The sequence below is a fragment of the Coregonus lavaretus genome (genome assembly GCF_964263955.1).
Source record: "Coregonus lavaretus genome assembly, chromosome: 15".
NCBI lineage: Eukaryota > Metazoa > Chordata > Actinopteri > Salmoniformes > Salmonidae > Coregonus > Coregonus lavaretus.
In genome coordinates, this window is record NC_140002.1 from 39,167,151 (window position 1) to 39,180,696 (window position 13,546).

Here is a 13,546-nt window from a genome sequence, read left to right on the forward strand (position 1 = left end):
ATAGTAAAAACACAGTGTACAAAACATTAGGAACGCCTTACTAATATTGAGTTGCACCTCCTTTGGCCCTCAGAACAGCCTCAGTTTGTCAGGCCATGGACTCTACAAGGTGTCGAAAGCATTCCACAGGGATGCTGGCCCATGTTGACTCCAATGCTTCTCATAGTTGTGTCAAGTTGGCTAGATGTCCTTTGGGTGGTGGACCATTCTTGATACACACAGGACACGTAGTCCCGTGTAGCTCAGTTGGTAGAGCATGGCGCTTGCAACGCCAGGGTTGTGGGTTCGATTCCCACGGGGGACCAGTATGAAAATGTATGCCCTCACTAACTGTAAGTCGCTCTGGATAAGAGCGTCTGCTAAATGACGTAAATGTAAAATGAAACTGTTGAGTGTGAAAAACCCAGCAATGTTGCAGTTCTTGACACACTCAAACTGGTGCGCCTGGCACCTACTACCATACCCCATTCAAAGGCACATCTTTTGTCTTGCCCGTTCACCTTCTGAATGGCACACATACACAATCCGTGTCTCAATTGTCTCAAGGCTTAAAATAATTTTTTTACCTGTCTCCTCCCCTTCATCTACACTGATTGAAGTGGATTTAACAAGTGACATCAATAAGGGATTATAGCTTTCACCTGGATTCACCTGGTCAGTCAAGGAAAGAGAAGGTGTTATAATGTTTTGTACACTCAGTGTATTTAGATGGATTGGAAGGGGCATATAGAGAGAGGGAGTGTTGGGAATATATATTGATATTTTCAACCAAAATCATAGTCACTGTGTCACATGTCAAAATGTAATGAAAGCACAGTGTGTTATGATGACTATACTGCCATGCCCCTTTCTGCCTCCCCCTTCAATTAATACCTATATCCTCCATGGTGTATTACAGGACAGTAGTTTATGATAGAGTTCCACTATATAGAGTATGTATGATGATGTTTGTATATATTACATATTTATTCTTTAGAAATGGCTGTTGCTATCACCATATTTCAGCTTGTTCTGAATCCCTAGGTTGAACTTAATTAACCATGTATGATATGGCAAAGCAATGTAGAACTACTACTGTCTGTATTTTAATCCTCATGTTGTGTACTATAAATGTGTCTGAATGTTCTCAACAAATATAGTAATCTATAATGTACTAATTTAACATCAAATAAAACAAATAATTACATAAAATGTCTAGTATAATTGATTCCTTTGAATACGTTACACAGTTGTGTTTGATCGTAGCTGACAGTGTTAGATTGAGGGGGAGGAGAGTCAGTCAGTTATCACAAAGGGGAGCCACTCTTTGATTTATGGGTTCTCCTCGGCATGCAGCAGTTTTACTGAGATACAGTGGCTTGCGAAAGTATTCACCCCCCTTGGCATTTTTCCTATTTTGTTGCCTTGCAACCTGGAATTAAAATGGATTTTTGGGGGGTTTGTATAATTTGAGTTACACAACATGCCTACCACTTTGAAGATGCAAAATATATTTTGGGTGAAACAAACAAGAAATAAGACAAAAAAACAGAAAACTTGAGCGTGCATAACTATTCACCCCCCCCCCCCCCCCCCCAAGTCAATACTTTGTAGAGCCACCTTTTGCAGCACTTACAGATTCAAGTCTCTTGGGGTATGTCTCTATAAGCTTGGCACATCTAGCCACTGGGATTTTAGCCCATTCTTCAAGGCAAAACTGCTCCAGCTCCTTCAAGTTGGATGGGTTCCGCTGGTGTACAGCAATCTTTAAGTCATACCACAGATTCTCAACTGGATTGAGATCTGGGCTTTGACTTGGCCATTCCAAGACATTTAAACGTTTCCCCTTAAACCACTCGAGCGTTGCTTTAGCAGTATGCTTAGGGTCATTGTCCTGCTGGAAGGTGAACCTCCGTCCCAGTCTCAAATCTCTGGAAGACTGAAACAGGTTTCCCTCAAGAATTTCCCTGTATTTAGCGCCATCCATCATTCCTTCAATTCTGACCAGTTTCCCAGTCCCTGCCGATGAAAACATCCCCGCAGCATGATGCTGCCACCACCATGCTTCACTGTGGGGATGGTGTTCTCGGAGTGATGAGAGGTGTTGGGTTTGCCACAAACATAGCATTTTCCTTGATGGCCAAAATGCTCAATTTTAGTCTCATCTGACCAGAGTACCTTCTTCCATACGTTTGGGGAGTCTCCCACATGCCTTTTGGCGAACACCAAACGTGTTTGCTTATTTTTTTCTTTAAGCAATGGCTTTTTTCTGGCCACTCTTCCATAAAGGCCAGCTCTGTGGAGTGTACGGCTTAAAGTGGTCCTATGGACAGATACTCCAATCTCTGCTGTGGAGCTTTGCAACTCCTTCAGGGTTATCTTTGGTCTCTTTGTTGCCTCTCTGATGAATGCCCTCCTTGCCTGGTCCGTGAGTTTTGGTGGGCGGCCCTCTCTTGGCAGGTTTGTTGTGGTGCCATATTCTTTAAATTTTTTAATAATAGATTTAATGGTGCTCCGTGGGATGTTCAAAGTTTCAGATATTTTTTTATAACCCAACCCTGATCTGTACTTCTCCATAACTTTGTCCCTGACCTGTTTGGAGAGCTCCTTGGTCTTCATGGTGCCGCTTGCTTGGTGGTGCCCCTTGCTTAGTGGTGTTGCAGACTCTGGGGCCTTTCAGAACAGGTGTATATATACTGAGATCATGTGACAGATCATGTGACACTTAGATTGTACACTGGTGGACTTTATTTAACTAATTATGTGACTTCTGAAGGTAATTGGTTGCACCAGATCTTATTTAGGGGCTTCATAGCAAAGGGGGTGAATATACAGTGGGGAGAACAAGTATTTGATACACTGCCGATTTTGCAGGTTTTCCTACTTACAAAGCATGTAGAGGTCTGTAATTTGTATCATAGGTACACTTCAACTGTGAGAGACGGAATCTAAAATAAAAATCCAGAAAATCACATTGTATGATTTTTAAGTAATTAATTTGCATTTTATTGCATGACATAAATATTTGATCACCTACCAACCAGTAAGAATTCCGGCTCTCACAGACCTGTTCGTTTTTCTTTAAGAAGCCCTCCTGTTCTCCACTCATTACCTGTATTAACTGCACCTGTTTGAACTCGTTACCTGTATAAAAGACACCTGTCCACACACTCAATCAAACAGACTCCAATCTCTCCACAATGACCAAGACCAGAGAGCTGTGTAAGGACATCAGGGATACAATTGTAGACCTGCACAAGGCTGGGATGGGCTACAGGACAATAGGCAAGCAGCTTGGTGAGAAGGCAACAACTGTTGGCGCAATTATTAGAAAATGGAAGAAGTTCAAGATGACGGTCAATCACCCTCGGTCTGGGGCTCCATGCAAGATCTCACCTGGTGGGGCATCAATGATCATGAGGAAGGTGAGGGATCAGCCCAGAACTACATGGCAGGACCTGGTCAATCACCTGAAAAGAGCTGGGACCACAGTCTCAAAGAAAACCATTAGTAACACACTATGCCGTCATGGATTAAAATCCTGCAGCGCACGCAAGGTCCCCCTGCTCAAGCCAGCGCATGTCCAGGCTCGTCTGAAGTTTGCCAATGATCATCTGGATGATCCAGAGGAGGAATGGGAGAAGGTAATGTGGTCTGATGAGACAAAAATATAGCTTTTTGGTCTAAACTCCACTTGCCGTGTTTGGAGGAAGAAGAAGGATGAGTACAACCCCAAGAACACCATCCCAACTGTGAAGCATGGAGGTGGAAACATCATTCTTTGGGGATGCTTTTCTGCAAAGGGGACAGGACGACTGCACCGTATTGAGGGGAGGATGGATGGGGCCATGTATCGCGAGATCTTGGCCAACAACCTCCTTCCCTCAGTAAGAGCATTGAAGATGGGTCGTGGCTGGGTCTTCCAGCATGACAATGACCCGAAACACACAGCCAGGGCAACTAAGGAGTGGCTCCGTAAGAAGCATCTCAAGGTCCTGGTGTGGCCTAGCCAGTCTCCAGACCTGAACCCAATAGAAAATCTTTGGAGGGAGCTGAAAGTCCGTATTGCCCAGCGACAGCCCCGAAACCTGAAGGATCTGGAGAAGGTCTGTATGGAGGAGTGGGCCAAAATCCCTGCTACAGTGTGTGCAAACCTGGTCAAGACCTACAGGAAACGTATGATCTCTGTAATTGCAAACAAAGGTTTCTGTACCAAATATTAAGTTCTGCTTTTCTGATGTATCAAATACTTATGTCATGCAATAAAATGCAAATTAATTACTTAAAAATCATACAATGTGATTTTCTGGATGTTTGTTTTAGATTCCATCTCTCACATTTGAAGTGTACCTATGATAAAAATTACAGACCTCTACATGCTTTGTAAGTAGGAAAACCTGCAAAATCGGCAGTGTATCAAATACTTGTACCCCACTGTATATGCACGCACCACATTTTCCGTTATTTATTTTTTAGAATTTTTTGAAACAAGTTTTTTTTTTCATTTCACTTCACCAATTTGGACTATTTTGTGTATGTCCATTACATGAAATCCAAATAAAAATCAATTTAAATTACAGGTTGTAATGCAACAAAATAGGAAAAACGCCAAGGGGGATGAATACTTTTGCAAGGCACTGTATGAGTAGTATATGAGTATATGTATTTTTACCCATTTCTCAGGCCATTTTAGTGGCCTGTTAACTTAGGGGTTGGCTTGTCTTGTCAAATGGTGTTATTAAGGTTTTATTAACACTGACATACTGTCATAAGGTCATGTCAGTCCACCTTTATGTGTCACATTAATGAATCAAGGTGGATTCAATCTAAGTTGTCAAGAGCAAGCCACATCATAGCAGTTTAACATGGGTGTTGCTGTCACAAAAAACACCCAGTTAACAGAGAAGTAATGTGCTCTATGTACTGTATCTTAGGTTTTTAGGCTTTAAATGGTTTTCCATGTTAGAGTTTAAACTCACCCTGCTGAGCCTGTTACAGGAGCTTCAGACAGGATTATCCTCACTTTCCCTCTCTCTCCCTGGCTCTCTTGCTTTCTCCTTCCTTCCCCCTCTCAATTCCATTAAAGAGTAGCCTACTACAGTATATCCTTGGTGAGTTTATTACCAGTATGCTTGTACATCATTTTCACTCCAGTTCTTACTGTCATCCTTTTCTGGCCTTACATTATCTGTCTGATATGGATTTGGGGTCTTGAGATACACTACCAGTCAAAAGTTTGGCCACACCTACTCATTCAAGGGTTTTTCTTTATTTTTACTATTTTTTACATTGTAGAATAATAGTGAAGACATCAAAACTATGAAAGAACAACCCCCCTGTCTCAGCCTACAGTATCTATGTGTAATGAATACTCGGACAGAGTGGTAAGATCCAATCGCAGAATAGCGATGCTTTATTAGAGTACAGACAAGGGAATAGCTTAATCGTGGTCGGGCGGGCAGTGGTCAAAACCGGGCCAGGCAGAGGTACCAAGGGAGCGGGCGTAGTCGTAGTCGAGGGCACAGGCACAGGGTCAGAGTACGGTAATCACTGAGATAGACAAGCAGAGGGTTAAGCAATTCGGGGAGTCAAACAACAAGGCACTGGTCGGATACACGGGTAATCAAAAACAACAAACTCTCTCTCTCTCTCGGAACAAAACGCTTAGCAAGTCACAATGGAACAATACCTCGCACCGACTGAACTTCTGAGCACACCTTATATCCTACCCTAATTACGGACAGGTGTGCTCAGAACTCAGGTGAACCAGATCGAGTCTGATGACTCCCCCTCTCTGTAGATCGGGGAAGTGTCAGACTCTGTCTAGACCCAGCCAACCCCCGATCCCTTACAGTATCCCCCTCCCCAGGGCCGGCTCCTGACGGCCCTCTACCTATACCGGGTGGTCTTCCTCTGGGTCGGGGTCCGGGATGATCTGGGTGTTCAGCGTGGAAAGTGGCCTTGAGAGCGGGGTCTAGTATGTCCTTAGCAGGGACCCAGGACCGTTCCTCCGGTCCATATCCCTCCCAGTCCACGAGATATTCGATGCCCCCTCGTCTCCGTCTTGACTCCAGTATCTCGTGGACTGTATAGGTGGTGTCCTGTTCATCCTCCAAAGGTGGTGTAGTAGGTTGTTGAGCGATTGGTGGGTACATCGGGCTATAATGGACAGGTTTCAACAGGGAGACGTGGAACGTAGGGTTTATCCTGTAGTGTCGAGGGAGTAACAGACGGTAGGTGACAGGGTTAATACGTCTCTGTACCTTGAAGGGACCAATGTACCTGGGTTGGAGCTTCTTGCAGCTCCGTCGGAACCGCAGGTCTCGGGTAGACAGCCACACTCGCTGCCCGGGTTGATAAGTGGGAGTAGGTCTCCGGCGTTGGTCGCCGTAGGTCTTTTGCTGTTGTGAGGCTTGACTGAGATGTTGATGGGCCGTCTCCCAGACCTGCGCACTCCGACGGAACCACTCGTCCACCGCCGGTACCATCCCTGATGCGGCATCCCACGGGAACAGGGGTGGTTGATACCCTAGAACACACTGGAAGGGCGTTAGGCGTAGGGAGATGTGAATGAGGGAGTTCTGAGCATACTCTACCCAAGGAAGGAATCTGCTCCACTCTTGCGGCTGCCGCGAACATTGTTGCCGTAGATATTTCCCAATTTCCTGGTTGAGTCGTTCTGTCTGCCCATTGGCCTGGGGATGATATCCGGAGGTTAGGCTAACCGAGATGCCCAAGCGTTCGCAGAAGGCCTTCCATACCCGGGATACAAACTGGGGTCCCCGGTCGGAAACAATATCCTCCGGGACACCAAACTGCCGGAACACCTGGGTAAACATAGTCTCAGCCATCTGAGTGGCGTTAGGCAAACGGGTCATGGGTACCAACCGGCACATCTTGGAGAAACGATCGATGACCACGAGAATTACAGTATGGCCCTCTGATTCTGGTAGGTCGGTAACAAAGTCCATTGCAATGTGCGACCAGGGTCGTTGAGGAGTTGGCAATGGCATCAGCTTACCCTCCGGTAGTGCACGAGGTACCTTGGACTGAGCACATACTGGACAGGATAAGACATAGTCTCTGACATCATCTGTGCGGGAATCCCACCAGTATTTTCGGCTGATGAGTCGTGTAGTTCGAGTGATTCCGGGATGACCAGATCCCAGCGACGTGTGGCACCATTCCATCAGTTGAGGTCGAAGCAGAGCTGGTACAAACACCTTCGACACCGGGGTTTCTGGAGGAGCTGGTTCCGCTTGTAGGCTCTCCTGAATCGTGTCATCGATAGCCCACCTCACAGGACCAGCACGGCAACTCATGGGGAGGATAGGTTCTGGTTCCACCGGTCTTTCAGCGCGCTCGAACCGTCGGGAAAGCGCGTCCGCCTTACAATTCTTGGACCCGGGAATATAAGAGACAGTGAATTGGAAACGGGTGAAGAATAAAGACCACCTTGCCTGTCGGGAGTTCAGTCGCTTAGCACTGTGAAGATACTCCAGATTGCAGTGGTCCGTGAGCACTTGGAACGGATGAGCTGCTCCCTCCAGCCAATGTCTCCACTCCTCCAGTGCTAACTTCACCGCCAGTAATTCACGATTTCCCACGTCGTAGTTCTGCTCGACCGGATTCAGCTTCTTAGAAAAAAAAGCACAGGGTCGTGATTTGGGCGGCTCACCTTGGCGCTGGGATAGCACAGCTCCAACTCCAACCTTCGAGGCGTCCACCTCCACGATGAACGGCAAGGTAGGATCCGGCTGACATAAAATGGGAGCGGTGGTAAATCGTTGTTTCAATGTCTCAAAAGCCCGCACTGCCCCCTCCGTCCATTTCAGACCACGACCCTTGTAGCTGGTCATCGCCGACAGGGGAGCTGCGGTTGTGCTGAAATTACGCACGAACCGTCTATAGTAATTGGCAAACCCTAAGAATCTCTGGAGCTCTTTCACCGTCTGGGGTTGAGGCCAGTCTCGTACAGCTTGCACCTTGGATTCATCCTGTTTTACCCCGTCGGGAGTGAGTATGGCCCCAAGGAAGGAAATCGTCGTGACATGGAATTCACTCTTTTCGGCCTTCACGAACAGAGAGTGTTGTCGGATTCGGTCCAGAACCTGTCGTACATGGGACACATGTTCACTCAGAGAGTTAGAGTAGATTAGGATGTCATCAATGTACACTATGACAAAGCGATCAATCAAGTCCCTGAAAATGTCATTCATGAACGCCTGGAACACAGAGGGCGCGTTAGTAAGTCCATAGGGCATGACACAATATTCATAATGTCCTCGATGGGTGATGAAGGCGGTCTTCCATTCGTCCCCTTCTCTAATGCGCACCAGATTGTACGCACTCCTGAGGTCCAGTTTACTGTAGATGGAGGCCTGCCCCACCTGCTCGAGGGCTGCTGGAATCAAAGGAAGGGGGTAACGATTTTTTATGGTAATATCGTTCAAACCTCGATAGTCTATACAAGGACGCAGTCCGCCATCCTTTTTCTTAACAAAGAAAAAACTGGATGCGTCGGGAGACGTAGATGGGCGAATGGCCCCTTGCTGTAGTGCCTCATCAATATACTTGCTCATTGATTCTCGTTCCGGCTGTGACAATGGGTAGATTCGTCCGCGAGGAGGTGTAGCCCCGGATAGCAGATCAATTGCACAATCCCAGGCCCGATGCGGTGGTAACACGGTAGCCCTCTCCTTGGAGAACACCTGCGCGTAATCCTGGTACTCTGTAGGAACAACAGTAGACACCGCACCCTTCGCATCCTCCACAGTAGACGTTTTGCAAGGTAAAATGAGGCACTCTGCCCTACATACCTCACTCCAGGCCGTGATATCGCCAGATCTCCAGGAGATGACCGGATCATGGGTAACGAGCCAGGGGTGGCCGAGGACTAGCGGCTCCCGTGGAGCGGAGATGACGAACAGAATGATGTTCTCATGGTGCAGGGAGCCCACTTGTAATTGGATTTCCTCGGTACGGTGCGTAATGAATCCAGTGCCCATGGGCTCACCGTCTAGCGCGTTGACTCGCAGGGGAGGTTGAATTTGGATAAGTTGAACTCCCAACTCCTCAGCAAGACCCATATCCAGAAAGCTGGCAGCCGCTCCGGAATCAATAAGTCCTTCCAACCTGCGCACTTTCTCTCCGACAGATAAGGTGACTGGGACATACATTTGTTTGGATGTAATGTTCAAAACTGGAGTCTCACTCACCGGTTTGGCAGTTCCGAGGCGATATCCTGGGGTACGGTTTGGTCGTACCGGACATTGACGAACGAAATGACCCGACTGACCACAATACAGGCATAGTCCGTCTTGCCGACGTTGTTGTCTCACCGACCCTTGTAGAGGTGACCGTCCCAGTTGCATAGGTTCCTCCTCAGATTCTCTCCTCCGCTCTGTCGATTGCTGAGGACCAGTGGTCGAGGGCTCCCGGACTGTGGATACCTTGTGTTGCACTATCAGATTATCAATAGAGATGGCTATTTTGATAAACTCATGTAGCGCAGTGATATCTCCTCGACAAGCCAACTCAGTCTGTACGTCTTTGCGCAGCCCTCTTCGGAAAACGGTGAGCAAAGCCGTCTCGCTCCATCCGCTACCGGCTGCTATAGTACGGAACTCTAAAGCGTAGTCGGCTACGGTGCGACGGCCCTGCTGAAGTTCGCATAGTTGGTCTCCCACACTACGCCCAGATACTGGGTGGTCGAACACCTCCTGGAACAGTCTCTTGAACTGAACTTCCGCATTCAACTCGGGAACCTCACCTGCCCAAAGTGCAGTAGCCCAATCCAGTGCTCTTCCCGTTAGTAGAGAAATCATGAAATCCACCCTGCTACGGTCATCGGGAAACATAGTACGATTATACGACATATACAGGGACGTCTGAAGTAGAAACCCCTGACATTTGCCAGGTTCCCCGTCGTACCTAGTCGGTAGAGAAATCGGAGGTGTAGGACGAGGACTGACCGTGCTCGGGGTGGTGCCTTCAGCTGCACCAGCGTTGAGTAGCTGTAGGAGTTCATCCCTCCGTTTCTCCTGTATCTCCCATCGCCTCTGTAATTCCGCTGGATCCATGGTAAAGGCGAGGTATTCTGTCATGAATACTCGGACAGAGTGGTAAGATCCAATCGCAGAATAGCGATGCTTTATTAGAGTACAGACAAGGGAATAGCTTAATCGTGGTCGGGCGGGCTGTGGTCAAAACCGGGCCAGGCATAGACAGGCAGAGGTACCAAGGGAGCGGGCGTAGTCATAGTCGAGGGCACAGGCACAGGGTCAGAGTACGGTAATCACTGAGATAGACAAGCAGAGGGTTAAGCAATTCGGGGAGTCAAACAACAAGGCACTGGTCGGATACACGGGTAATCAAAAACAACAAACTCTCTCTCGGAACAAAACGCTTAGCAAGTCACAATGGAACAATACCTCGCACCGACTGAACTTCTGAGCACACCTTATATCCTACCCTAATTACGGACAGGTGTGCTCAGAACTCAGGTGACCCAGATCGAGTCTGATGACTCCCCCTCTCTGTAGATCGGGGAAGTGTCAGACTCTGTCTAGACCCAGCCAACCCCCGATCCCTTACACTATGCTGCAATAGTCTATGTGCCGGGGGGCTAGGGTCAGTCTGTTATATCTGGTGTTATTCTCCTGTCTTATCCGGTGTCCTGTGTGAATTTAAGCATGCTCCCTCTAATTCTCTCTCTCTCCCTTTCTCTCCCATCCCGGACGACCTGAGCCCTAGGACCATGCCTCAGGACTACCTGGCCTGATGACTCCTTGCTGTCCCCAGTCCACCTGGTCGTGCTGCTGCTCCAGTTTCCACTCTTCTGCCTGCGGCTATGGAACCCTGACCTGTTCACCGGACGTGCTACCTTGTGCCAGACCTGCTGTTTTCAACTCTCTCTATCTCTACCGCACCTGCTATTTCAACCTCTAAATGCCCGGCTATGAAAAGCCAAGTGACATTTACTCCTGATGTACTGACCTGTTGCAAGCTCTACAACCACTGTGATTATTATTTGACCCTGCTGGTCATCTATGAACGTTTGAACATCTTGGAGAAAAATCTGGCCTTAATGGCCATGTACTGTTATAATCTCCACCCGGCACAGCCAGAAGGGGACTGGCCACCCCTCAGAGCCTGGTTCCTCTCTAGGTTGCATCCTAGGTTTCTGCCTTTCTAGGGAGTTTTTCCTAGCCACCGTGCTTCTACATCTGTATTACTTGCTGTTTGGGGTTTTAGGCTGGGTTTCTGTATAGCACTTTGTGACATCTGCTGATGTAAAAAGGGCTTTATAAATACAATTTGATTGATTGATTGATTGATGTAGTAACCAAAAAAGTGTTAAACAAATCAAAAATATTTTATATTTCAGATTTTTCAAATAGCCACCCTTTGCCTTGATGGCAGCTTTGCACACTCTTGGCATTCTCTCAACCAGCTTCATGAGGTAGTCACCTGGAATGCATTTCAATTAATTGGTGTGCCTTCTTAAAAGTTAATTTGTGGAATTTATTTCCTTCTTAATGTGTTTGAGCCAATCAGTTGTATTGTGACAAGGTAGGGGTGGTATACAGAAGATAGCCCTATTTGGTAAAAGACCAAGTCCATATTATGGCAAGAACAGCTCAAATAAGCAAAGAGAAACAACAGTCCATCATTACTTTAAGACATGAAGATCAGTCAATATGGAACATTTTAAGAACTTTGAAAGTTTCTTCAAGTGCAGTCGCAAAAACCATCAAGTGCTATGATGAAACTGGCTCTCATGAGGACCGCCACAGGAATGGAAGACCCAAAGTTACCTCTGCTGCAGAGGATAAGATCATTAGAGTTACCAGCCTCAATTAGAGTTACCAGCCTCAGAAATTGCAGCCCAAATAAATGCTTCACAGAGTTCAAGTAACAGACACATCTCAACACCAACTGTTCAGAGGAGACTGTGTGAATCAGGCCTTCATGGTCGAATTGCTGCAAAGAAACCACTACTAAAGGACACCAATAAGAAGAAGAGACTTGCTTGGGCCAAGAAACACGAGCAATGGATATTAGACCGGTGGAAATGTGTCCTTTGGTCTGGAGTCCAAATTTGAGATTTTTGGTTCAACCGCCGTGGCTTTGTGAGATGCGGTGTGGGTGAACGGATGATCTCCGCATGTATATTTCCCACCATAAAGCATGGAGGAGGAGGTGTTATGGTGTGGGGGTGCTTGCTGGTGACACTGTCTGTGATTTATTTAGAATTCAAGGCACACTGAACCAGCATGGCTACCACAACATTCTGCAGCGATACGCCATCCCATCTGGTTTGGGTTTAGTGGGACTATCATTTGGTTTTCAACAGGACAATGACCCAACACACCTCCAGGCTGTGTAACGGCTATTTTACCAAGAAGGAGAGTGATGGAGTGCTGCATCAGATGACCTGGCCTCCACAATCCCCCGACCTCAAGCCAATTGAGATGGTTTGGGATGAGTCGGACCGCAGAGTGAAGGAAAAGCAGCCAACAAGTGCTCAGCATATGTGGTAACTCCTTCAAGACTGTTGGGAAAGCATTCCAGGTGAAGCTGGTTGAGAGAATGCCAAGAGTGTACAAAGCTGTCATCAAGGCAAAGGGTGGCTACTTTGAAGAATCTCAAATATAAAATATATTTTGATTTGTTTAACACCTTTTTGGTTACTCCATGATTCCATATGGGTTATTTCATAGTTTTGATGTCTTCACTATTATTCTACAATGTAGACAATAGTAAAAAAAAAAAAAAACCTGGAATGAGTAGGTGTGTCCAAACTTTTGACTGGTACTGTATATATTTGACTATATCAATCTACAAAGTGAAAAATCTGTCGATGTGCCCCTGAGCAAAGCACTTAACACCAATTTGCTCCTGGGGCACCGTACTACTATGGCTGACCCTGTAAAACAACACATTTCACTGCACCTATCCGTTTTGACAATAATAATTTAAAACAAATCTAAATTGATATCAATCCCCAATAAATGTTCACCACAGTGCTTGAGAGCTTCATGCTAACATTTCATAGAGGTTATGACAAGTTATAGGAGTGGCAGACGTATCAGTGCCCATGCTTATATCTATCATCCTGTCATCTTCAATTTGGTTCGTCAGAGCTCATCCATGTCCCCACCCCTGCTTCAAGGGAGGCTAGCTTTGCTGACCAGACAGAGGCCTGAATTCCAATAGGAAAGGCCCGTTTAATAGGATAGGTGAGAGATTAGTGCTAAGACGCTCCAGACGTCCAACATTGTCCAAATCCATTGTCTCACCTACCTAAGCATGGGCACACAGGTGCTAGAACAGGACTGAAGGGGCATCTGGACTTTATTAAATCACTTTTTGGGGGGATCAAGCATGTGAACTTTGACACACCTTCACCAACGAATCCAGAAGATTACAATTAAGTGTTTGGTGGCTTTTATTTCTCCCCACAGATTTTTTTTTCACAAACCCTTTGGTCATATTATTATTTATTTACTTTTGGATAACAAAACCATCTTTCTTCAACAAGAATCATCTTACTGTCTTTCCT